Genomic DNA, 26,526 nt, shown 5'->3' on the forward strand with positions numbered 1-26,526 from the left:
AATTTTATACAGAGAGCAGTGTAGATATTTCCAAGTTCATACAGATAGTGGTGTAGTTATTTCCACGTTTATAGAGATGGGGGTGTAGATATTTCCATGTTCATACAGACGGCGGTGTAGATATTTCCATCTTCATATAGATGGCTGTGTAGACATTTCCATGTTTACACAGATGGCGGTGTAGATATTTCCATGTTTACACAGAAAGCGGTGTAGACATTTCCATGTTCATAGAGATGGCAGTGTAGATATTTCCATGTTCATACAAATGGCAGTGTAGATATTTCTATGTTCATAGAGATGGCGGTGTAGATATTTCCATGTTGATAGAGATAGCAGTGTAGATATTTCCATGTTCATCCAGATGCGGGTGTAGATATATCCATGTTCATACAGATGGCGGTGAAGATATTTCCATGTTCATACAGATGGCGTTGTAGACATTTCCATGTTTACACAGATAGCGGTGTGGATATTTCCATGTTTATGCAGATAGCGGTGTAGATATTTCCATGTTTATACAGATAGCGGTGCGGATATTTCCATGTTTTTACAGATAGTTGGGCAGATATTTCCATGTTTATACAGATAGCAGTGTAGATATTTCCATCTTAATACAGATGGCGGTGTAGATATGTCTATGTTCGTACAGATGGCGATGTAGATATTTCCATGTTCATACTGATGGTGGTGTAGATATTTCGAAGTTTATAGAGATAGCGCTGTAGTTATTTCCATATTTATAGAGAAATCTGTGTAGATATTTCCATGTATATGCAGATAGCTGTGTAGATATTTCCATGTTCATGCAGATAGCGGTGTAGATATTTCCATGTTCATAGAGATGGCGGTGTAGATATTTCCATGTTCGTACACATGGCGGTGTAGATATTTCCATGTTCATAGAGAAGACGGTGTAGATATTTCCATTTTCATACGGATGGCGGTGTAGATATTTCCATATTGATACAGATGGCGGTGTAGATATTTCCGGGTTTATACAGATGGCAGTGTAGATATTTTCGTGTTTATGCAGAGGGCGGTTTAGATATTTCCATGTTTACAGAGATAGCAGTGTAGATATTTCCATGTTGATAAACATAGCGGTGTAGAGATTTCTAAGTTTATGGAGATAGCAGTGTAGATATTTCCAAGTTTATAGAGATAGCGGTGTAGATATTTCCATGTTTATGGAGATAGCCCTGTAGATATTTCCATGTTTATTCAGCTATCGGTATAGATATTTCCATGTTTATACAGATGGCGGTGTAGATATTTCTATGTTTAGAGAGATTGCGGTCTAGATATTTCCATGTTTACAGAGATAGTGTTGTAGTTATTTCCAAGTTTATAGAGATAGCGGTGTAGATATTTCCATGTTTATACAGAGAGCGGTGTAGATATTTCCATCTTTATACAGATATCAGTGTAGATATTTCAATGTTTATACAGATAGTGTTCTGGATATTTGCATCTTAATTCAGATGGCGGTGTAGATAAGTCCATGTTCATACAGACGGCGGAGTACATGTTTCCAGTTTTATAGAGATAGCAGTGTAGTTATTTCCATGTTTACAGAGATAGCGGTGTAGAGTTTTCCATGTATATACAGATAGCTATGTAGATATTCCCATGTTCATACAGATAGCAATGTAGATATTTCCATGCTCACACAGATAGCGGTGTAGATATTTCCATGTTCACACAGATAGCGGTGTAGATATTTCCATGTTCATAGAGATGACGGTGTAGATATTTCCATGTTCATACAAATGGCGGTGTAGATATTTCCATGTTCATAGAGATGGCGGTGTAGATATTTCCATGTTTATACAGAAAGCAATGTAGATATTTCCATCTTTATACAGATAGCGGTGTAGATATTTCCATTGATATACAGATAGCTGTGCAGACATTTGCATGTTCATACAGATAGCGGTGTAGATATTTCCATGTTCATATAGATAGCGGTGTAGATATTTCCATGTTCATACAGATAGCGGTGTAGATATTTCCATGTTTTACAGATAGCGGTGTAGATATTTCCATGTTCAAACAGATAGCGGGGTAGATATTTCCATCTTCATACAGTTAGCGGTGTAGATATTTCCATGTTCATACAGATGGCGGTGTAGATATTTCCATGTTCATACAGATGGCGGTGTAGATATTTCCATGTTCGTACGGATGGCAGTGTAGGTATTTCCATGTTCATACAGGTGGCGGTGTAGGTATTTCCATGTTCATACAGGTGGCGGTGTAGCTATTTCCATGTTCATACAGATAGCAGTGTAGTTATTTCCATGTTTATACAGATAGCGGTGTAGATATTTCCATTGATATACAGATAGCTGTGTAGATATTTGCATGTTCATACAGATAGCGGTGTAGATATTTCCATGTTCATACACGTAGCGGTGTACATGTTTCCATGTTCATACATATAACGGTGTAGATATTTCCATGATCATACAGACAGCGGTGTAGATATTTCCATGTTCACACAGATAGCGGTGTGGATGTTTCCATGTTCCTACAGATAGCGGTTTAGATATTTCCATGTTCATACAGAGAGCAGTGTAGATATTTCCATGTTCATAGAGATAACGGTGTAGATATTTCCTTGTTCATACAGATATCCTTGTAGATATTTCCATGTTCATACTGTTAGCGGTGTAGATATTTCCATGTTCATACACATGGCGGGGTAGATATTTACATGTTCATACAGATGGCGGTGTAGATATTTCCATGTTCATAGAGATGGCAGTATAGATATTTCCATGTTTATACAGATGGTGGTGTAGATATTTCCATGTTTATAGAGATGGCGGTTTAGATATTTCCATGTTTATAGAGATAGTGGTGTAGTTATTTCCAAGTTTATAGAGACATTGTTGTAGATATTTCCATGTTTATACAGATAGCGGTGAAGATATTTCCATGTTTATGCAGATAGCGGTGTAGATATTTCCATGTTTATACAGACAGCAGTGTAGTTATTTCCATGTTTCTAGAGATAGTGGTGTAGATAATTTCAATTTTATACAGAGAGCAGTGTAGATATTTCCAAGTTCATACAGATAGCGGGGTAGATATTTCCACCTTTATAGAGATGGCGGTGTAGATATTTCCATGTTCATACAGATGGCGGTGTAGATATTTCGATGTTTATAGAGATGGCGGTGTAGATATTTTCATGTTTACACAGATGGCGGTGTAGATATTTCCATGTTTACACAGATAGCGGTGTAGACATTTCCATGTTTACACAGATAGCGGTGTGGATATTTCCATGTTTATGCAGATAGCGGTGTAGATATTTCCATGTTTATACAGATAGCGGTGCGGATATTTCCATGTTTTTACAGATAGTTGGGCAGATATTTCCATGTTTATACAGATAGCAGTGTAGATATTTCCATCTTAATACAGATGGCGGTGTAGATATGTCTATGTTCGTACAGATGGCGATGTAGATATTTCCATGTTCATACAGATTGTGGTGTAGATATTTCGAAGTTTATAGAGATAGCGCTGTAGTTATGTCCATATTTATAGAGAAATCTGTGTAGATATTTCCATGTATATGCAGATAGCTGTGTAGATATTTCCATGTTCATTCAGATAGCGGTGTAGATATTTCCATGTTCAAACAGATAGCTGTGTAGATATTTCCATGTTCATACAGTTAGCGGTGTAGATATTTCCATGTTCATACAGATGCCGGTGTAGATATATCCATGTTCATACAGATGGCAGTGAAGATATTTCCATGTTCATGCAGATGGCAGTGTAGATATTTCCATGTTTATTCAGGTAGCTGTGTAGATATTTCCATGTTCATGCAGATAGCGGTGTAGATATTTCCATGTTCATCCAGATTCCGGTGTAGATATATCCATGTTCATACAGATGCTGGTGTAGACATTTACATGTTTATAGAGATGGTGGTGTAGATATTTCCATGTTTATATAGAGGGCGGTTTAGATATTTCCATGTTCATACCGATGGCGGTGTATATATTTCCATGTTCATAGAGATGGCGGTGAAGATATTTCCATGTTCATACAGACAGCGGTGTAGATATTTCCATGTTCATACTCATGGCGTTGTAGATATTTCCATGTTCATAGAGATGGCGGTGTAGATATTTCCGTGTTCGTACGCATGGCAATGTAGATATTTCCATGTTCGTACAGGTTGTGGTGTAGATAGTTCCATGTTTATACAGATAGCAGTGTTGTTATTTCCATGTTTATAGAGATAGCAATGTAGATATTTCCATTGATATACAGATAGCTGTGTAGATATTTGCATGTTCATACAGATAGCGGTGTAGATATTTCCATGTTCGTACAGATAGAGGTGTAGATATTTCCATGTTCACACAGATAGCGGTGTAGATATTTCCATGTTCATACAGATAGCGGTGTAGATATTTCCATGTTCATACAGATAGCGGTGTAGATATTTCCATGTTCATACAGTTAGCGGTGTAGATATTTCCATGTTCATACATATGGCGGTGTAGATATTTCCATTTTCATTGAGATGGCGGTGTAGATATTTCCATGTTTATACAGATAGCGGTATAGATATTTCCATGTTTATACAGAAGGTGGTGTAGATATTTCCATGTTTATAGAGATGGCGGTCTAGATATTTCCATGTTTATAGAGATAGTGGTGTAGTTATTTCCAAGTTTATAGAGACAGCGTTGTAGATATTTCCATGTTTATACAGATAGCGGTGAAGGTATTTCCATGTTTATACAGAGAGCGGTGTAGATATTTCCATGTTTATACAGATAGCAGTGTAGATATTTCCATGTTTATAGAGATAGTGGTGTAGATAATTTCAATTTTATACAGATAGCAGTGTAGATATTTCCAAGTTCATTCAGATAGCGGTGTAGATATTTCCACCTTTATAGAGATGGCGGTGTAGATATTTCCATGTTCATACAGATGGCGGTGTAGATATTTCCATGTTTATAGAGATGGCGGTGTAGATATTTTCATGTTTACACAGATGGCGGTGTAGATATTTCCATGTTTACACAGATAGCGGTGTAGACATTTCCATGTTTACACAGATAGCGGTGTGGATATTTCCATGTTTATGCAGATAGCGGTGTAGATATTTCCATGTTTATACAGATAGCGGTGCGGATATTTCCATGTTTTTACAGGTAGTTGGGCAGATATTTCCATGTTTATACAGATATCGGTGTAGATATTTCCATCTTAATACAGATGGCGGTGTAGATATGTCTACGTTCGTACAGATGGCGGTGTAGATGTTTCCATGTTCATACAGATGGTGGTGTAGATATTTCGAAGTTTATAGAGATAGCGCTGTAGTTATTTCCATATTTATAGAGAAATCTGTGTAGATATTTCCATGTATATGCAGATAGCTGTTTAGATATTTCCATGTTCATGCAGATAGTGGTGTAGATATTTCCATGTTCATCCAGATTCCGGTGTAGATATATCCATGTTCATTCAGATTCTGGTGTAGATATTTACATGTTTATAGAGATGGTGGTGTAGATATTTCCATGTTTATATAGAGGGCGGTTTAGATATTTCCATGTTCATACCAATGGCGGTGTATATATTTCCATGTTCATAGAGATGGCGGTGAAGATATTTCCATGTTCATACAGATGGCGGTGTAGATATTTCCATGTTCATACACATGGCAGTGTAGATATTTCCATGTTCATAGAGATGGCGGTGTAGATATTTCCATGTTCGTACGGATGGCAGTGTAGATATTTCCATGTTCGTACAGGTGGTGGTGTAGGTATTTCCATGTTTATACAGATAGAAGTGTAGTTATTTCCATGTTTATAGAGATAGCAATGTAGATATTTCCATTGATATACAGATAGCTGTGTAGATATTTGCATGTTCATACAGATAGCGGTGTAGATATTTCCATGTTCGTACAGATAAAAGTGTAGATATTTCCATGTTCACACAGATAGCGGTGTAGATATTTCCATGTTCATACAGATAACGGTGTAGATATTTCCATGTTTATACAGATAGCGGTGTAGATATTTCGATCTTAATACAGATGGTGGTGTGGATATGTCCATGTTCGTACAGATGGCCGTGTAGATATTTCCATGTTCATAAAGATGGCGGTGTAGATATTTCGAAGTTTATAGATATAGCGCTGTAGTTATTTCCATATTTATAGGGAAATCTCTGTAGATATTTCCATGTATATGCAGATAGCTGTGTAGATATTTCCATGTTTATAGAGATAGCGGTGTAGATATTTCCATTGATATACAGATAGCTGTGTAGATATTTGCATGTTCATACAGATAGCTGTGTAGATATTTCCATGTTCGGACAGATAGCGGTGTAGATATTTCCATGTTCATACAGATAGTAGTGTAGATATTTCCATGTTCATAGAGATAACGGTGTAGATATTTCCATCTTCATACAGATAGCCTTGTACATATATCCAAGTTCATACAGTTAGCGGTGTAGATATTTCCATGTTCATACAGATGGCGGTGTAGATATTTACATGTTCATACAGATGGCGGTGTAGATATTTCCATGTTTATACAGACAGCAGTGTATATATTTCCATGTTGATAGAGATAGTGGTGTAGATAATTTCAATTTTATACAGAGAGCAGTGAAGATATTTCCAAGTTCATACAGATAGCGGTGTAGATATTTCCACCTTTATAGAGATGGCGGTGTAGATATTTCCATGTTCATACAGATGGCGGTGTAGATATTTCCATGTTTTTTGAGATGGCGGTGTAGATATTTTCATGTTTACACAGACGGCGGTGGAGATATTTCCATGTTTACTCAGATAGCGGTGTAGACATTTCCATGATTACGCAGATAGCGGTGAGGATATTTCCATGTTTATGCAGATAGCGGTGTAGATATTTCCATGTTTATACAGATAGCAGTGCGGATACTTCCATATTTATACAGATAGCAATGTAGATATTTCCATGTTTATAGAGATAGCGGTGTAGATATTTCCATTGATATACAGATAGCTGTGTAGATATTTGCATGTTCATACAGATAGCTGTGTAGATATTTCCATGTTCGGACAGATAGCGGTGTAGATATTTCCATGTTCATACAGATAGTAGTGTAGATATTTCCATGTTCATAGAGATAACGGTGTAGATATTTCCATGTTCATACAGATAGCCTTGTACATATATCCATGTTCATACAGTTAGCGGTGTAGATATTTCCATGTTCATACAGATGGCGGTGTAGATATTTACATGTTCATACAGATGGCGGTGTAGATATTTCCATGTTTATACAGACAGCAGTGTAGATATTTGCATGTTGATAGAGATAGTGGTGTAGATAATTTCAATTTTATACAGAGAGCAGTGAAGATATTTCCAAGTTCATACAGATAGCGGTGTAGATATTTCCACCTTTATAGAGATGGCGGTGTAGATATTTCCATGTTCATACAGATGGCGGTGTAGATATTTCCATGTTGACACAGATAGCGGTGTAGACATTTCCATGTTTACACAGATAGCGGTGTGGATATTTCCATGTTTATGCAGATAGCGGTGCGGATATTTCCATGTTTTTACAGATAGTTGGGCAGATATTTCCATGTTTATACAGACAGAGGTGCGGATATTTCCATGTTTTTACAGATAGTTGGGCAGATATTTCCATGTTTATACAGAGAGCGGTGTAGATATTTCCATCTTAATACAGATGGCAGTGTAGATATGTCTATGTTCGTACAGATGGCGGTGTAGATATTTCCATGTTCATACAGATGGTGGTGTAGATATTTCGAAGTTTATAGAGATAGCGCTGCAGTTATTTCCATATTTATAGAGAAATCTGTGTAGATATTTCCATGTATATGCAGATAGCGGTGTAGATATTTCCATGTTCATCCAGATTCTGGTGTAGATATATCCTTGTTCATACAGATGTTGGTGTAGATATTTTCATGTTTATAGAGATGGTGGTGTAGATATTTCCATGTTTATATAGAGGGCGGTTTAGATATTTCCATGTTCATACCGATGGCGGTGTACATATTTCCATGTTCATAGAGTTGGCGGTGAAGATATTTCCATGTTCATACAGATGGCGGTGTAGATATTTCCATGTTCATACACATGGCGGTGTAGATATTTCCATGCTCATGCAGATAGCGGTGTAGATATTTCCATGTTCATACAGATAGCGGTTTAGATATTTCCATGTTCATACAGATAGCGGTGTAGATATTTCCATGTTCATACAGATAGCGGTGTAGATACTTCCATGTTCATACAGTTAGCGGTGTAGATATTTCCATGTTCATACAGATGGCGGTGTAGATATTTACATGTTCATACATATGGCGTTGTACATATTTCCAAGTTCGCACGGATGGCAGTGTAGATATTTCCATGTTCATACAGGTGGCGGTGTAGATATTTCCATGTTTATACAGATAGCAGTGTATTTGTTTCCATGTTTATAGAGATAGCAGTGTAGATATTTCCATTTATATACAGATAGCTGTGTAGATATTTGCATGTTCATACAGATGGCTGTGTAGATATTTCCATGTTCGTACAGGTGGCGGTGTAGATATTTCCATGTTTATACAGATAGCAGTGTAGTTATTTCCATGTTTATAGAGATAGCAATGTAGATATTTCCATTGGTATACATATAGCTGTGTAGATATTTGCATGTTCATACTGATAGCGGTGTAGACATTTCCAGGTTCATTCAGATAGCGGTGTAGAGATTTCCATGTTTATAGAGATGGCGGTGTAGATATTTCCATGTTCATACAGTTAGCGGTGTAGATATTTAGATGTTTTCAGAGATGGCGGTGTAGATATATTCATGTTTACACAGATGGCGGTGGAGATATTTCCATTTTTACTCAGATAGCGGTGTAGACATTTCCATGTTTACACATATAGCGGTGTGGATATTTCCATGTTTATGCAGATAGCGGTGTAGATATTTCCATGTTTATACAGATAGCGGTGCGGATATTTCCATGTTTATACAGATAGTAGGGCAGATATTTCAATGTTTATACAGATAGCGGTGTAGATATTTCCATCTTAATACAGATGGCGTTGTAGATATGTCCATGTTCTTAAAGATGGTGGTGTGGATATTTCCATGTTTATACAGATAGCAGTGTAGTTATTTCCATGTTTATAGAGATAGCAATGTAGATATTTCCATTGGTATACATATAGCTGTGTAGATATTTGGATGTTCATACTGATAGCGGTGTAGATATTTCCATGTTCGTAGAGATTGCGGTGTAGATATTTCCAGGTTCATACAGATAGCGGTGTAGATATTTCCATGTTCATACAGATAACGGTGTAGATATTTCCATGATCATACAGATAGCGGTGTAGATATTTCCATGTTCATACAGTTAGCGGTGTAGATATTTCCATGTTCATACAGATGGCGGTGTAAATATTTACATCTGCTTACAGATGGCGGTGTAGATATTTCCATGTTCGTACAGATGGCGGTGTAGATATTTCCATGTTCATAGAGATAACGGTGTAGTTATTTCCATGTTTATGCACATAGCGGTATAGATATTTCCATGTTTATACAGATGGTGGTGTAGATATTTCCATGTTAATAGAGATGGCGGTCTAGATATTTCCATGTTTATAGAGATAGTGATGTAGTTATTTCCAAGTTTATAGAGACAGCTTTGTAGATATTTCCATGTTTATACAGATAGCGGTGAAGATATTTCCATGTTTATACAGATAGCGGTGTAGATATTTCCATGTTTATACAGATAGCGGTGTAGATATTTCCATGTTTATAAAGATAGTGGTGTAGATAATTTCAATTTTATACAGATAGCAGTGTAGATATTTCCAAGTTCATACAGATAGCGGTGTAGATATTTCCACGTTTATAGAGATGGCGGTTTAGATATTTCCATGTTCATACAGATGGCGGTGTAGATATTTCCATGTTTTTTGAGATGGCGGTGTAGATATTTTCATGTTTACACAGATGGCGGTGGAGATATTTCCATGTTTACTCAGATAGCGGTGTAGACATTTCCATGATTACGCAGATAGCGGTGAGGATATTTCCATGTTTATGCAGATAGCGGTGTAGATATTTCCATGTTTATACAGATAGCGGTGCGGATATTTCCATATTTATACAGATAGCAATGTAGATATTTCCATGTTTATAGAGATAGCGCTGTAGATATTTCCATTGATATACAGATAGCTGTGTAGATATTTGCATGTTCATACAGATAGCTGTGTAGATATTTCCATGTTCGGACAGATAGCGGTGTAGATATTTCCATGTTCATACAGATAGTAGTGTAGATATTTCCATGTTCATAGAGATAACGGTGTAGATATTTCCATGTTCATACAGATAGCCTTGTACATATATCCATGTTCATACAGTTAGCGGTGTAGATATTTCCATGTTCATACAGATGGCGGTGTAGATATTTACATGTTCATACAGATGGCGGTGTAGATATTTCCATGTTTATACAGACAGCAGTGTAGATATTTCCATGTTGATAGAGATAGTGGTGTAGATAATTTCAATTTTATACAGAGAGCAGTGAAGATATTTCCAAGTTCATACAGATAGCGGTGTAGATATTTCCACCTTTATAGAGATGGCGGTGTAGATATTTCCATGTTCATACAGATGGCGGTGTAGATAATTCCATGTTTACACAGATAGCGGTGTAGACATTTCCATGTTTACACAGATAGCGGTGTGGATATTTCCATGTTTATGCAGATAGCGGTGCGGATATTTCCATGTTTTTACAGATAGTTGGGCAGATATTTCCATGTTTATACAGATAGACTTGCGGATATTTCCATGTTTTTACAGATAGTTGGGAAGATATTTCCATGTTTATACAGAGAGCGGTGTAGATATTTCCATCTTAATACAGATGGCAGTGTAGATATGTCTATGTTCGTACAGATGGCGGTGTAGATATTTCCATGTTCATACAGATGGTGGTGTATATATTTCGAAGTTTATAGAGATAGCGCTGCAGTTATTTCCATATTTTTAGAGAAATCTGTGTAGATATTTCCATGTATATGCAGATAGCGGTGTAGATATTTCCATGTTCATCCAGATTCCGGTGTAGATATATCCATGTTCATACAGATGCTGGTGTAGATATTTTCATGTTTATAGAGATGGTGGTGTAGATATTTCCATGTTTATATAGAGGGCGGTTTAGATATTTCCATGTTCATACCGATGGCGGTGTACATATTTCCATGTTCATAGAGATGGCGGTGAAGATATTTCCATGTTCATACAGATGGCGGTGTAGATATTTCCATGTTCATACACATGGCGGTGTAGATATTTCCATGTTCATAGAGATGGCGTTGTAGATATTTCCTTGTTCGTACGGATGGCAGTGTAGATATTTCCATGTTCGTACAGGTGGTGGTGTAGATATTTCCATGTTTATACAGATAGCAGTGTAGTTATTTCCATGTTTATAGAGATAGCAATGTAGATATTTCCATTGATATACAGATAGCTGTGTGGATATTTCCATGTTTATACAGATAGAGGTGAAGGTACTTCCATGTTTATACAGATAGCGTTGTAGATATTTCCATGTTTATGCAGATAGCATTGTAGATATTTCCATGTTTATAGAGATAGTGGTGTAGTTATTTCCACGTTTATAGAGACAGCGTTGTAGATATTTCCATGTTTATACAGATAGCGGTGAAGTTATTTCCATGTTTATACAGATAGCGGTGTAGATATTCTCATGTTTATACAGATAACAGTGTAGATATTTCCATGTTTATAGAGATAGTGGTGTAGATAATTTCAATTTTATACAGAGAGCAGTGTAGATATTTCCAAGTTCATACAGATAGTGGTGTAGTTATTTCCACGTTTATAGAGATGGCGGTGTAGATATTTCCATGTTCATACAGACGGCGGTGTAGATATTTCCATCTTCATAGAGATGGCCGTGTAGACATTTCCATGTTCATAGAGATGGCGGTGTAGATATTTCCATGTTCATACAAATGGCGGTGTAGATATTTCTATGTTCATAGAGATGGCGGTGTAGATATTTCCATGTTTATAGAGATAGTAGTGTAGATATTTCCATGTTCATCCAGATGCCGGTGTAGATATATCCATGTTCATACAGATGGCGGTGAAGATATTTCCATGTTCATACAGATGTCGTTGTAGATATTTCCATGTTCATACACATGGCGGTGTAGATATTTCTATGTTCATACAGATGGCAGTGTAGATATTTCCGTGCTCATACAAATGGCGGTGTAGATATTTCCATGTTCATAGAGATGGCGGTGTAGATATTTCCATGTTTATACAGATAGCGGTATAGATATTTCCATGTTTATACAGATGGTGGTGTAGACATTTCCATGTTTATACAGATAGCAGTGTAGTTATTTCCATGTTTATAGAGATAGCAATGTAGATATTTCCATTGATATACAGATAGCTGTGTGGATATTTCCATGTTTATACAGATAGAGGTGAAGGTACTTCCATGTTTATACAGATAGCGTTGTAGATATTTCCATGTTTATACAGACAGCAGTGTAGATATTTCCATGTTTATAGAGATAGTTGTGTAGATAATTTCAATTTTATACAGATAGCAGTTTAGATATTTCCAAGTTCATACAGATAGCCTTGTAGATATTTCCACGTTTATAGAGATGGCGGTGTAGATATTTCCATGTTCATACAGATGGCGGTGTAAATATTTCCATGTTTTTAGAGATGGCAGTGTAGATATTTTCTTGTTTACACAGATGGCGGTGTAGATATTTCCATGTTTACACAGATAGTGGTGTAGACATTTCCATGTTTACACAGATAGCGGTGTGGATATTTCCATGTTTATGCAGATAGCGGTGTGGATATTTCCATGTTTATGTAGATAGCGATGTAGATATTTCCATGTTTATACAGATATTTGGGCAGAGATTTCCATGTTTATACAGATAGCGGTGTAGATATTTCCATCTTAATACAGATGGCGGTGTAGATATGTCTATGTTCGTACAGATGGCGGTGTAGATATTTCCATGTTCATACAGATGGCGGTGTAGATATTTCGAAGTTTATAGAGATAGCGCTGTACTTATTTCCATATTTATAGAGAAATCTGTGTAGATATTTCCATGTATATGAAGATAGCTGTGTAGATATTTCCATGTTCATGCAGATAGTGGTGTAGATATTTCCACGTTCATCCAGACGGCGGCGTAGATATATCCATGTTCATACAGATGGCGGTGAAGATATATCCATGTTCATAAAGGTGGCGGTGTAGATATTTCCATGTTCATACAGATGGCGGTGTAGATATTTCCGTGTTCATACAAATGGCGGTGTAGTTATTTCCATGTTCATAGAGATGGCGGTGTAGATATTTCCATGTTTATACAGATAGCGGTATAGATATTTCCATGTTTATACAGATGGTGGTGTAGACATTTCCATGTTTATAGAGATGGCGGTCTAGATATTTCCATGTTTATAGAGATACTGGTGTAGTTATTTCCAAGTTTATAGAGACAGCGTTGTTGATATTTCCATGTTTATACAGATAGCGGTGTAGATATTTCCATGTTCATACAGATAGCGGTGTAGATATTTCCATGTTCATACAGATAGCGGTGTAGAAATTTCCAACTTCATACAGATAGCGGTGTAGAAATTTCCATGTTCATACATATAGCGGTGTAAATATTTCAGTGTTCATAGAGATGGCGGTGTAGATATTTCCATGTTCATACACATTGCGGTGTAGATATTTCCATGTTCATAGAGATGACGGTGTAGATATTTCCATTTTCATACGGATGGCGGTGTAGATATTTCCATATTGATACAGATGGCGGTGTAGATATTTGCATGTTTATACAGATGGCAGTGTAGATATTTTCGTGTTTATGCAGAGGGCGGTTTGGATATTTCCATGTTTACAGAGATAGCAGTGTAGATATTTCCATGTTGATAAACATAGCGTTGTAGAGATTTCTAAGTTTATGGAGATAGCAGTGTAGATATTTCCAAGTTTATAGAGATAGCGGTGTAGATATTTCCATGTTTATGGAGATAGCGGTGTAGATATTTCCATGTTTATTCAGCTAGCGGTATAGATATTTCCATGTTTATACAGATGGAGGTGTAGATATTTCTATGTTTATAGAGATTGCGGTCTAGATATTTCTGTGTTTACAGAGATAGTGTTGTAGTTATTTCCAAGTTTATAGAGATAGCGGTGTAGATATTTCCATGTTTATACAGATAGCGGTGTAGATATTTCCATGTTTATACAGATAGCGGTGTAGATATTTACATGTTTATAGAGATGGCGGTCTAGATATTTTCTTATTCATACAGATAGCGTTGCAGATATTTCCATGTTTATAGAGATGGCGGTGTAGATATTTACATGTTAATACAGACAGCGGTGTAGATATTTCCATGTTTATAGAGATGGCGGTGAAGTTATTTCCATGTTTATACAGATAGCGGTGAAGATATTTCCATGTTTATAGAGATTGCGGTGTAGACATTTCCAATTTTATACAGATAGCAGTGTTGAAATTTCCATGTTCATACAGGTAGCGGTGTAGATAGTTCCACATTTATAGAGATGGCGGTGTAGATATTTGCATGTTCATACAGATGGCGGTGTAAATATTTCCATGTTTATAGAGATGGCGGTGTAGATATTTCCATGTTTATTCAGAAAGCGGCGTAGATATTTCCATGTTTACACAGATAGTGGTGTAGACCTTTCCAAGTTTACACAGATAGCGTTGTAGATATTTACATGTTTATAGAGATGGCGGTGTAGATATTTCCACGTTTATACAGATAGTGGTGTAGATATTTCCATCTTTATACAGATATCAGTGTAGATATTTCAATGTTTATACAGATAGTGTTGTGGATATTTGCATCTTAATTCAGATGGTGGTGTAGATAAGTCCATGTTCATACAGACGGCGGTGTATATGTTTCCAGTTTTATAGAGATAGCAGTGTAGTTATTTCCATGTTTATAGAGATAGCGGTGTAGAGTTTTCCATGTATATAGAGATAGCTATGTAGATATTCCCATGTTCATACAGATAGCAATGTAGATATTTCCATGTTCACACAGATAGCAGTGTAGATATTTCCATGTTCACACAGATAGCGGTGTAGATATTTCCATGTTCATAGAGATGACGGTGTAGATATTTCCATTTTCATACGGATGGCGGTGTAGATATTTCCATGTTCATACAGATGGTGGTGTAGATATTTCCATGTTTATACAGATGGCAGTGTAGATATTTTCGTGTTTATGCAGAGGGCGGTTTAGATATTTCCATGTTTACAGAGATAGCGGTGTAGATATTTCCATGTTGAAACACATAGCGGTGTAGAGATTTCCAAGTTTTATAGAGATAGCCATGTAGATATTTCCATGTTTTAGAGATAGCGCTGTAGATAATTCCTTGTTTATTCAGATAGCGGTATAGATATTTCCTTGTTTCTACAGATGGCGGTGTAGATATTTCCATGTTTATAGAGACGGCAGTGTAGATATTTCCTTGTTTATAGAGGTAGTGGTGTAGTTATTTCCAAGTTTATACAGATAGCTTTGTAGATATTTCCATGTTTATACAGATAGTGGTGTAGATATTTCCATGTTTTTAGAGATGTTGGTCTAGATATTACCTTGTTTATACAGATAGTGGTGTAGATATTTCAATGTTTATAGAGATAACGGTGTAGATATTTCCATTTTTATACACATAGCAATATAGATATTTCCATGTTCATAAAGATAGCAGTGTAGATATTTCCATGTTTACACAGGTAGCGATGTGGATATTTCCATGTTCATTCAGATGGCGGTGTAGATATTTCTATGTTCATACAGATGGCGGTGTAGATATTTCCATGTTCATAGAGATGGCGGTGTAGATATATCCATGTCTATAGAGATAGCGGTGTGGTTATTTCCATTTTTATTGAGATAGCAGTGTAGATATTTCCATTTATATACAGATAGCTGTGTAGATATTTCCATGTTCATACAGATAGCGGTGGAGATATTTCCATGTTCATACAGATAGCGGTGTAGATATTTCAATCTTCATACAGATAGCGGTGTAGACATTTCAATGTTCATACAGATAGCGATGTAGATATTTCCATGTTTATAGAGATAGCGGTGTAGATATTTCCATGTTTATAAAGATAGTGGGGTAGATAATTTCAATTTTATACAGATAGCAGTGTAGATATTTCCAAGTTCATACAGATAGCGGTGTAGATATTTCCACGTTTATAGAGATGGCGGTTTAGATATTTCCATGTTCATACAGATGGCGGTGTAGATATTTCCATGTTTTTTGAGATGGCGGTGTAGATATTTTCATGTTTACACAGATGGCGGTGGAGATATTTCCATTTTTACTCAGATAGCGGTGTAGACATTTCCATGATTACGCAGATAGCGGTGAGGATATTTCCATGTTTATGCAGATAGCGGTGTAGATATTTCCATGTTTATACAGATAGCGGTGCGGATATTTCCATGTTTATACAGATAGCAATGTAGATATTTCCATGTTTATAGAGATAGCGGTGTAGATATTTCCATTGATATACAGATAGCTGTGTAGATATTTGCATGTTCATACAGATAGCGGTGTAGATATTTCCATGTTCATACAGATAGCGGTGTAGATATTTCCATGTTCATACAGATAGCGGTGTAGATATTTCCATGTTTTACAGATAGCGGTGTAGATATTTCCATGTTCATACAGATAGCGGTGTAGATATTTCCATGTTCATACAGATGGCGGTGTAGATATTTACATGTTCATACAGGTGGCGGTGTAGATATTTCCATGTTTATGCAGATAGCGGTGTAGATATTTCCATGTTTATACAGATAGCGGTGCAGATATTTCCATGTTTATGCAGATAGCGTTGTAGATATGTCCATGTTTATACAGATAGCGGTGCGGATATTTCCATGTTTATACAGATAGTAGGGCAGATATTTCAATGTTTATACAGATAGCGGTGTAGATATTTCCATCTTAATACAGATGGCGGTGTAGATATGTCCATGTTCTTAAAGATGGCGGTGTAGATATTTCCATGTTCATACAGATAGCAGTGTAGTTATTTCCATGTTTATAGAGATAGCAATGTAGATATTTCCATTGGTATACATATAGCTGTGTAGATATTTGCATGTTCATACTGATAGAGGTGTAGATATTTCCATGTTCGTACAGATAGCGGTGTAGATATTTCCATGTTCATACAGATAGCGGTGTAGATATTTCCATGTTCATACAGATAACGGTGTAGATATTTCCGTGTTCATACAGATAGCGGTGTAGATATTTCCACGTTCATACAGTTAGCGGTGTAGATATTTCCATGTTCATACAGATGGCGGTGTAGATATTTACAAGTTCATACAGATGGCGGTGTAGATATTTCCATGTTCATTGAGATGGCGGTGTAGTTATTTCCATGTTCGTACAGATGGCGGTGTAGATGTTTCCATGTTCATGGAGATGGCGGAGTAGTTATTTCCATGTTTATGCAGATAGCAGTATAGATATTTCCATGTTTATACAAATGGTGGTGTAGATATTTCCATGTTTATAGAGATGGCGGTCTAGATATCTCCATGATTATAGAGATAGTGGTGTAGTTATTTCCAAGTTTATAGAGACAGCATTGTAGATATTTCCATGTTTATACAGATAGCGGTGAAGATATTTCCATGTTTATACACATAGCGGTGTAGATATTTCCATGTTTATACAAATATCGGTGCGGATATTTCCATGTTTATACAGATAGTTGGGCAGATATTTCCATGTTTATACAGATAGCGGTGTAGATATTTCCATGTTCATACAGATGGCGGTGTAGATATTTCCATGTTCATACAGATGGCGGTGTAGATATTTCCATGTTCATACACATGGCGGTGTAGATATTTCCATGTCCATAGAGATGGCGGTGTAGATATCTCCATGTTTATACATATAGCAATGTAGATATTTCCATGTTTATACAGATAGTGGTGTATATATTTCCATTGATATACAGATAGCTGTGTAGATATTTGCATGTTCATACGGATAGCGGTGTAGATATTTCCATGTTCATATAGATAGCGGTGTAGATATTTCCATGTTCATACAGATAGCGGTGTAGATATTTCCATGTTTTACAGATAGCGGTGTAGATATTTCTATGTTCATACAGGTGGCGGTGTAGATATTTCCATGTTCATACAGATAGCAGTGTAGTTATTTCCATGTTTATACAGATAGCGGTGTAGATATTTCCATTGATATACAGATAGCTGTGTAGATATTTGCATGTTCATTCAGATAGCGGTGTAGATATTTCCATGTTCATACACATAGCGGTGTAGATGTTTCCATGTTCATACAGATAACGGTGTAGATATTTCCGTGATCATACAGACAGCGGAGTAGATATTTCCATGTTCACACAGATAGCGATGTAGATATTTCCGTCTTCATACAGTTAGCGGTGTAGATATTTCCATGTTCATGCAGATAGGGGGGTAGATATTTCCATGTTCATAGAGATAGCGGAGTAGATATTTCCATGTTCATACAGATAACGGTGTAGATATTTCCATGTTCATACAGATAGCGGTGTAGATATTTCCATGTTCATACAGTTGGCGGTGTAGATATTTCCATGTGCATACAGAAGGCGGTTTAGATATTTCCATGTTCATACAGATGGCGGTGTAGATATTTCCATGTTCATACAGATAGCAGTGTAGTTATTTCCATGCTTATACAGATAGCGGTGTAGATATTTCCATTGATATACAGATAGCTGTGTAGATATTTGCATGTTCATACAGATAGCGGTGTAGGTATTTCCAAGTTCATACAGATAGCGGTGTCGATATTTCCATGTTCATACAGATAACGGTGTAGTTATTTCCATGATCATACAGACAGCGGAGTAGATATTTCCATGTTCACACAGATAGCGGTGTAGATATTTCCGTCTTCATACAGTTAGCGGTGTAGATATTTCCATGTTCATGCAGATAGGGGTGTAGATATTTCCATGTTCATAGAGATAGCGGTGTAGATATTTCCCTGTTCATACAGATAACGGTGTAGATATTTCCATGTTCATACAGATAGCGGTGTAGATATTTCCATGTTCATACAGTTAGCTGTGTAGATATTTCCATGTGCATACAGATGGCGGTGTAGATATTTACATGTTCATACAGATGGCGGTGTAGATATTTCCATGTTCGGACAGATGGCGGTGTAGATATTTCCATGTTCATAGAGATTGCGGTGTAGTTATTTCCATGTTTATGCAGATAGCGGTATAGATATTTCCATGTTTATACACTTGGTGGTGTAGATATTTCCATGTTTATAGAGATGGCGGTCTAGATATTTCCATGTTTATAGAGATAGTGGTGTAGTTATTTCCAAGTTTATAGAGACAGCATTGTAGATATTTCCATGTTTATACAGATAGCGGTGAAGATATTTCCATGTTTATACAGATAGCGGTGTAGATATTTCCATGTTTATACAGACAGCAGTGTAGATATTTCCATGTTTATAGAGATAGTGGTGTAGATAATTTCAATTTTATACAGGTTGCAGGGTAGTTATTTCCAAGTTCATACAGATAGCGGTGTAGATATTTCCACGTTTATAGAGATGGCGGTGTAGATATTTCCATGTTCATACAGATGGCGGTGTAGATATTTCCATGTTTTTAGAGATGGTGGTGTAGATATTTTCATGTTTACACAGAAGGCGTTGGAGATATGTCCATGTTTACTCAGATAGTGGTGTAGACATTTCCATGTTTACACAGATAGCGGTGTGGATATTTCCATGTGTTATGCAGATAGCGGTGTGGATATTTCCATGATTATACAGATAGCGGTGCGGATACTTCCATGTTTATACAGATAGTAGGGCAGATATTTCCATGTTTATACAGATAGCGGTGTAGATATTTCCATCTTAATACAGATGGCGGTGTAGATATGTCCATGTTCGTAAAGATGGCGGTGTATATATTTCCATGTTCATACATATGGCGGTGTAGATATTTCGAAGTTTATAGAGATAGCGCTGTAGTTATTTCCATATTTATAGAGAAATCTCTGTAGTTATTTCCATGTATATGCAGATAGCTGTGTAGATATTTCCATGTTCATGCAGATAGCGGTGTAGATATTTCCATGTTCATCCAGATGCCGGTGTAGATATATCCATGTTCATACAGATGGCGTTGAAGGTTTTTCCATGTTCATACAGATGGCGGTGTAGATATTTCCATGTTCATACAGATGGCGGTGTAGATATTTCCATGTTCATACAGATGGCGGTGTACATATTTCCATGTTCATACAAATGGCGGCGTAGATATTTCCATGTTAATATAGATGGCGGTGTAGATATTTCCATGTTTATACAGATAGCAATGTAGATATTTCCATGTTTATAGAGATAGCGGTGTAGATATTTCCATTGATATACAGATAGCTGTGTAGATATTCGCATGTTCATACAGATAGCGGTGTAGATATTTCCAAGTTCATACAGATAGCGGTGTAGATATTTCCATGTTTTACAGATAGCGGTGTAGATATTTCCATTGATATACAGATAGCTCTGTAGATATTTCCATGTTCATACAGTTAGCGGTGTAGATATTTCCATGTTCATACAGATGGCGGTACAGATATTTCCATGTTCATGCAGATGGCGGTGTTGATATTTCCATGTTCATACAGATGGCAGTGTAGATGTTTCCATGTTCATAGAGATGGTGGTGTAGTTATTTCCATGTTTATGCAGTTAGCGGTATAGATATTTCCGTGTTTATACAGATGGTGGGGTAGATATTTCCATGTTTATAGAGATGGCGGTCTAGATATCTCCATGTTTATAGAGATAGTGGTGTAGTTATTTCCAAGTTTATAGAGACAGCATTGTAGATATTTCCATGTTTATACAGATAGCTCTGAAGTTATTTCCATGTTTATACAGATAGCTGTGAAGATATTTCCATGTTTATACAGATAGCGGTGTAGATATTTCCATGTTTATACAGATAGCAGTGTAGATATTTCCATGTTTATAGAGATAGTGGTGTAGATAATTTCAATTTTATACAGATATCAGTGTAGATATTTCCAAGTTCATACAGATAGCGGTGTAGATATTTCCACGTTTATAGAGATGGCGGTGTAGATATTTCCATGTTCATACAGATGGCGGTGCAGATATTTCCAAGTTTTTAGAGATGGCGGTGTAGATATTTTCATGTTTACACAGATGGCGGTGGAAGTATTTCCATGTTTACACAGATATCGGTGTAGACATTTCCATGTTTACACAGATAGCGGTGTGGATATTTCCATGTTTATGCAGATAGCGGTGTGGATATTTCCATGTTTATGCAGATAGCGGTGCAGATTTTTCCATGTTTATACAGATAGTTGGGCAGATATTTCCATGTTTATACAGATAGCGGTGTAGATATTTCCATCTTACTACAGATGGCGGTGTAGATATGTCTATGTTCGTACAGATGGCGGTGTAGATATTTCCATGTTCATACAGATGGCGGTGTAGATATTTCGAAGTTTATAGAGATAGCGCTGTACTTATTTCCATATTTATAGAGAAATCTGTGTAGATATTTCCATGTATATGCAGATAGCTGTGTAGATATTTCCATGTTCATGCAGATAGCGGTGTAGATATTTCCACGTTCATCCAGATGGCGGTGTAGATATATCCATGTTCATACAGATGGCGGTGAAGTTATTTCCATATTCCTAAAGATGGCGGTGTAGATATTTCCATGTTCATACACATGTTAGTGTAGATATTTCCATGTTCATAGAGATGGCGGTGTAGATATTTCCATGTTTATGCAGACAGCAGTTTAGTTATTTCCATGTTTATAGAGATAGTAGTGTAGATATTTCCATTGATATACAGATAGCTGTGTAGATATTTGCATGTTCATACAGTTGGCGGTGTAGATATTTCCATGTTCATACAGATGGCGGTGTAGATATTTCCATGTTCATACAGACGGCGGTGTAGGTATTTACATGTTCATACAGATGGCGGTGTAGATATTTCCATATTCGAACGGATGGCAGTGTAGATATTTCCATGTTCATACAGGTGGCGGTGTAGATATTCCCATGTTTTTACAGATAGCTGTGTAGTTATTTCCATGTTTATAGAGATAGCAGTGTGGATATTTCAATTGATATACAGATAGCTCTGTAGATATTTGCATGTTCATACAGATAGCGGTGTAGATATTTCCATGTTCATACAGATAGCGGTGTAGATATTTCCATGTTCAAACACATAGCGGTGTAGATATTTCCATGTTCATACAGTTAGCGGTGTAGATATTTCCATGTTCATCCAGATGCCGGTGTAGATATATCCATGTTCATACAGAAGGCGGTGAAGATATTTCCATGCTCATACAGATAGCGGTGTAGATATTTCCATGTTCATACAGATAGCGGTGCAGATATTTCCATGTTCATACAGATATCGATGTAGATATTTCCATGTTCATAGAGATAACGGTGTAGATATTTCCATGTTCATACAGATAGCCTTGTACATATATCCATGTTCATACAGTTAGCGGTGTAGATATTTCCATGTTCATACAGATGGCGGTGTAGATATTTACATGTTCATACAGATGGCGGTGTAGATATTTCCATGTTTATACAGACAGCAGTGTAGATATTTCCATGTTTATGCAGATAGCGGTGTGGATATTTCCATGTTTATGCAGATAGCGGTGCAGATTTTTCCATGTTTATACAGATAGTTGGGCAGATATTTCCATGTTTATACAGATAGCGGTATAGATATTTCCATCTTAATACAGATGTCGGTGTAGATATGTCAGTGTTCGTACAGATGGCGGTGTAGATATTTCCATGTTCATACAGATGGCGGTGTACATATTTCGAAGTTTATAGAGATAGCGCTGTACTTATTTCCATATTTATAGAGAAATCTGTGTAGATATTTCCATGTATATGCAGATAGCTGTGTAGATATTTCCATGTTCATGCAGATAGCGGTGTAGATATTTCCACGTTCATCCAGATGGCGGTGTAGATATATCCATGTTCATACAGATGGCGGTGAAGTTATTTCCATATTCCTAAAGATGGCGGTGTAGATATTTCCATGTTCATACACATGTTAGTGTAGATATTTCCATGTTCATAGAGATGGCGGTGTAGATATTTCCATGTTTATACAGATAGCAGTTTAGTTATTTCCATGTTTATAGAGATAGCAGTGTAGATATTTCCATTGATATACAGATAGCTGTGTAGATATTTGCATGTTCATACAGTTGGCGGTGTAGATATTTCCATGTTCATACAGATGGCGGTGTAGATATTTCCATGTTCATACAGACGGCGGTGTAGGTATTTACATGTTCATACAGATGGCGGTGTAGATATTTCCATGTTCGAACGGATGGCAGTGTAGATATTTCCATCTTCATACAGGTGGCGGTGTAGATATTCCCATGTTTTTACAGATAGCTGTGTAGTTATTTCCATGTTTATAGAGATAGCAGTGTGGATATTTCAATTGATATACAGATAGCTCTGTAGATATTTGCATGTTCATACAGATAGCGGTGTAGATATTTCCATGTTCATACAGATAGCGGTGTAGATATTTCCATGTTCAAACACATAGCGGTGTAGATATTTCCATGTTCATACAGTTAGCGGTGTAGATATTTCCATGTTCATCCAGATGCCGCTGTAGATATATCCATGTTCATACAGAAGGCGGTGAAGATATTTCCATGCTCATACAGATAGCGGTGTAGATATTTCCATGTTCATACAGATAGCGGTGCAGATATTTCCATGTTCATACAGATATCGATGTAGATATTTCCATGTTCATAGAGATAACGGTGTAGATATTTCCAAGTTCATACAGATAGCCTTGTACATATATCCATGTTCATACAGTTAGCGGTGTAGATATTTCCATGTTCATACAGATGGCGGTGTAGATATTTACATGTTCATACAGATGGCGGTGTAGATATTTCCATGTTTATACAGACAGCAGTGTAGGTATTTCCATGTTTATAGAGATAGTGGTGTAGATAATTTCAATTTTATACAGAGAGCATTGAAGATATTTCCAAGTTCATACAGATAGCGGTGTAGATATTTCCACCTTTATAGAGATGGCGGTGTAGATATTTCCATGTTCATACAGATGGCGGTGTAGATATTTACATGTTCATACAGATGGCGGTGTAGATATTTCCATGTTTATACAGACAGCAGTGTAGATATTTCCATGTTTATAGAGATAGTGGTGTAGATAATTTCAATTTTATACAGAGAGCATTGAAGATATTTCCAAGTTCATACAGATAGCGGTGTAGATATTTCCACCTTTATAGAGATGGCGGTGTAGATATTTCCGTGTTCATACAGATGGCGGTGTAGATATTTCCATGTTTACACAGATAGCGGTGTAGACATTTCCATGTTTACACAGGTAGCGGTGTGGATATTTCCATGTTTATGCAGATAGCGGTGCGGATATTTCCATGTTTTTACAGATAGTTGGGCAGATATTTCCATGTTTATACAGATAGAGGTGCGGATATTTCCATGTTTTTACAGATAGTTGGGCAGATATTTCCATGTTTATACAGATAGCGGTGTAGATATTTCCATCTTAATACAGATGGCAGTGTAGATATGTCTATGTTCGTACAGATGGCGGTGTAGATATTTCCATGTTCATACAGATGGTGGTGTAGATATTTCGAAGTTTATAGAGATAGCGCTGCAGTTATTTCCACATTTATAGAGAAATCTGTGTAGATATTTCCATGTATATGCAGATAGCGGTTTAGAAATTTACATGTTCATCCAGATTCTGGTGTAGATATATCCATGTGCATACAGATGCTGGTGTAGATATTTTCATGTTTATAGAGATGGTGGTGTAGATATTTCCATGTTCATACCGATGGCGGTTTACATATTTCCATGTTCATAGAGATGGCGGTGAAGATATTTCCATGTTCATACAGATGGCGGTGTAGATATTTCCATGTTCATACACATGGCGGTGTAGATATTTCCATGTTCATAGAGATGGCGTTGTAGATATTTCCTTGTTCGTACGGATGGCAGTGTAGATATTTCCATGTTCGTACAGGTGGTGGTGTAGATATTTCCATGTTTATACAGATAGCAGTGTAGTTATTTCCATGTTTATAGAGATAGCAATGTAGATATTTCCATTGATATACAGATAGCTGTGTAGATATTTCCATGTTTATACAGATAGAGGTGAAGGTACTTCCATGTTTATACAGATAGCGTTGTAGATATTTCCATGTTTATACAGATAGCAGTGTAGATATTTCCATGTTTATAGAGATAGTTGTGTAGATAATTTCAATTTTATACAGATAGCAGTTTAGATATTTCCAAGTTCATACAGATAGCCTTGTAGATATTTCCATGTTTATAGAGATGGCGGTGTAGATATTTCCATGTTCATACAGATGGCGGTGTAAATATTTCCATGTTTTTAGAGATGGCGGTGTAGATATTTTCTTGTTTACACAGATGGCGGTGTAGATATTTCCATGTTTACACAGATAGTGGTGTAGACATTTCCATGTTTACACAGATAGCGGTGTGGATATTTCCATGTTTATGCAGATAGCGGTTTGGATATTTCCATGTTTATGCAGATAGCGGTGTAGATATTTCCATGTTTATACAGATATTTGGGCAGAGATTTCCATGTTTATACAGATAGCGGTGTAGATATTTCCATCTTAATACAGATGGCGGTGTAGATATGTCTATGTTCGTACAGATGGCGGTGTAGATATTTCCATGTTCATACAGATGGCGGTGTAGATATTTCGAAGTTTATAGAGATAGCGCTGTACTTATTTCCATATTTATAGAGAAATCTGTGTAGATATTTCCATGTATATGAAGATAGCTGTGTAGATATTTCCATGTTCATGCAGATAGTGGTGTAGATATTTCCACGTTCATCCAGACGGCGGTGTAGATATATCCATGTTCATACAGATGGCGGTGAAGGTATATCCATGTTCATAAAGATGGCGGTGTAGATATTTCCATGTTCATACAGATGGCGGTGTAGATATTTCCGTGTTCATACAAATGGCGGTGTAGATATTTCCATGTTCATAGAGATGGCGGTGTAGATATTTCCATGTTTATACAGATAGCGGTATAGATATTTCCATGTTTATACAGATGGTGGTGTAGACATTTCCA

This window comes from Gorilla gorilla, chromosome 15, assembly GCF_029281585.2.
Source record: "Gorilla gorilla gorilla isolate KB3781 chromosome 15, NHGRI_mGorGor1-v2.1_pri, whole genome shotgun sequence".
Taxonomy (NCBI): domain Eukaryota; kingdom Metazoa; phylum Chordata; class Mammalia; order Primates; family Hominidae; genus Gorilla; species Gorilla gorilla.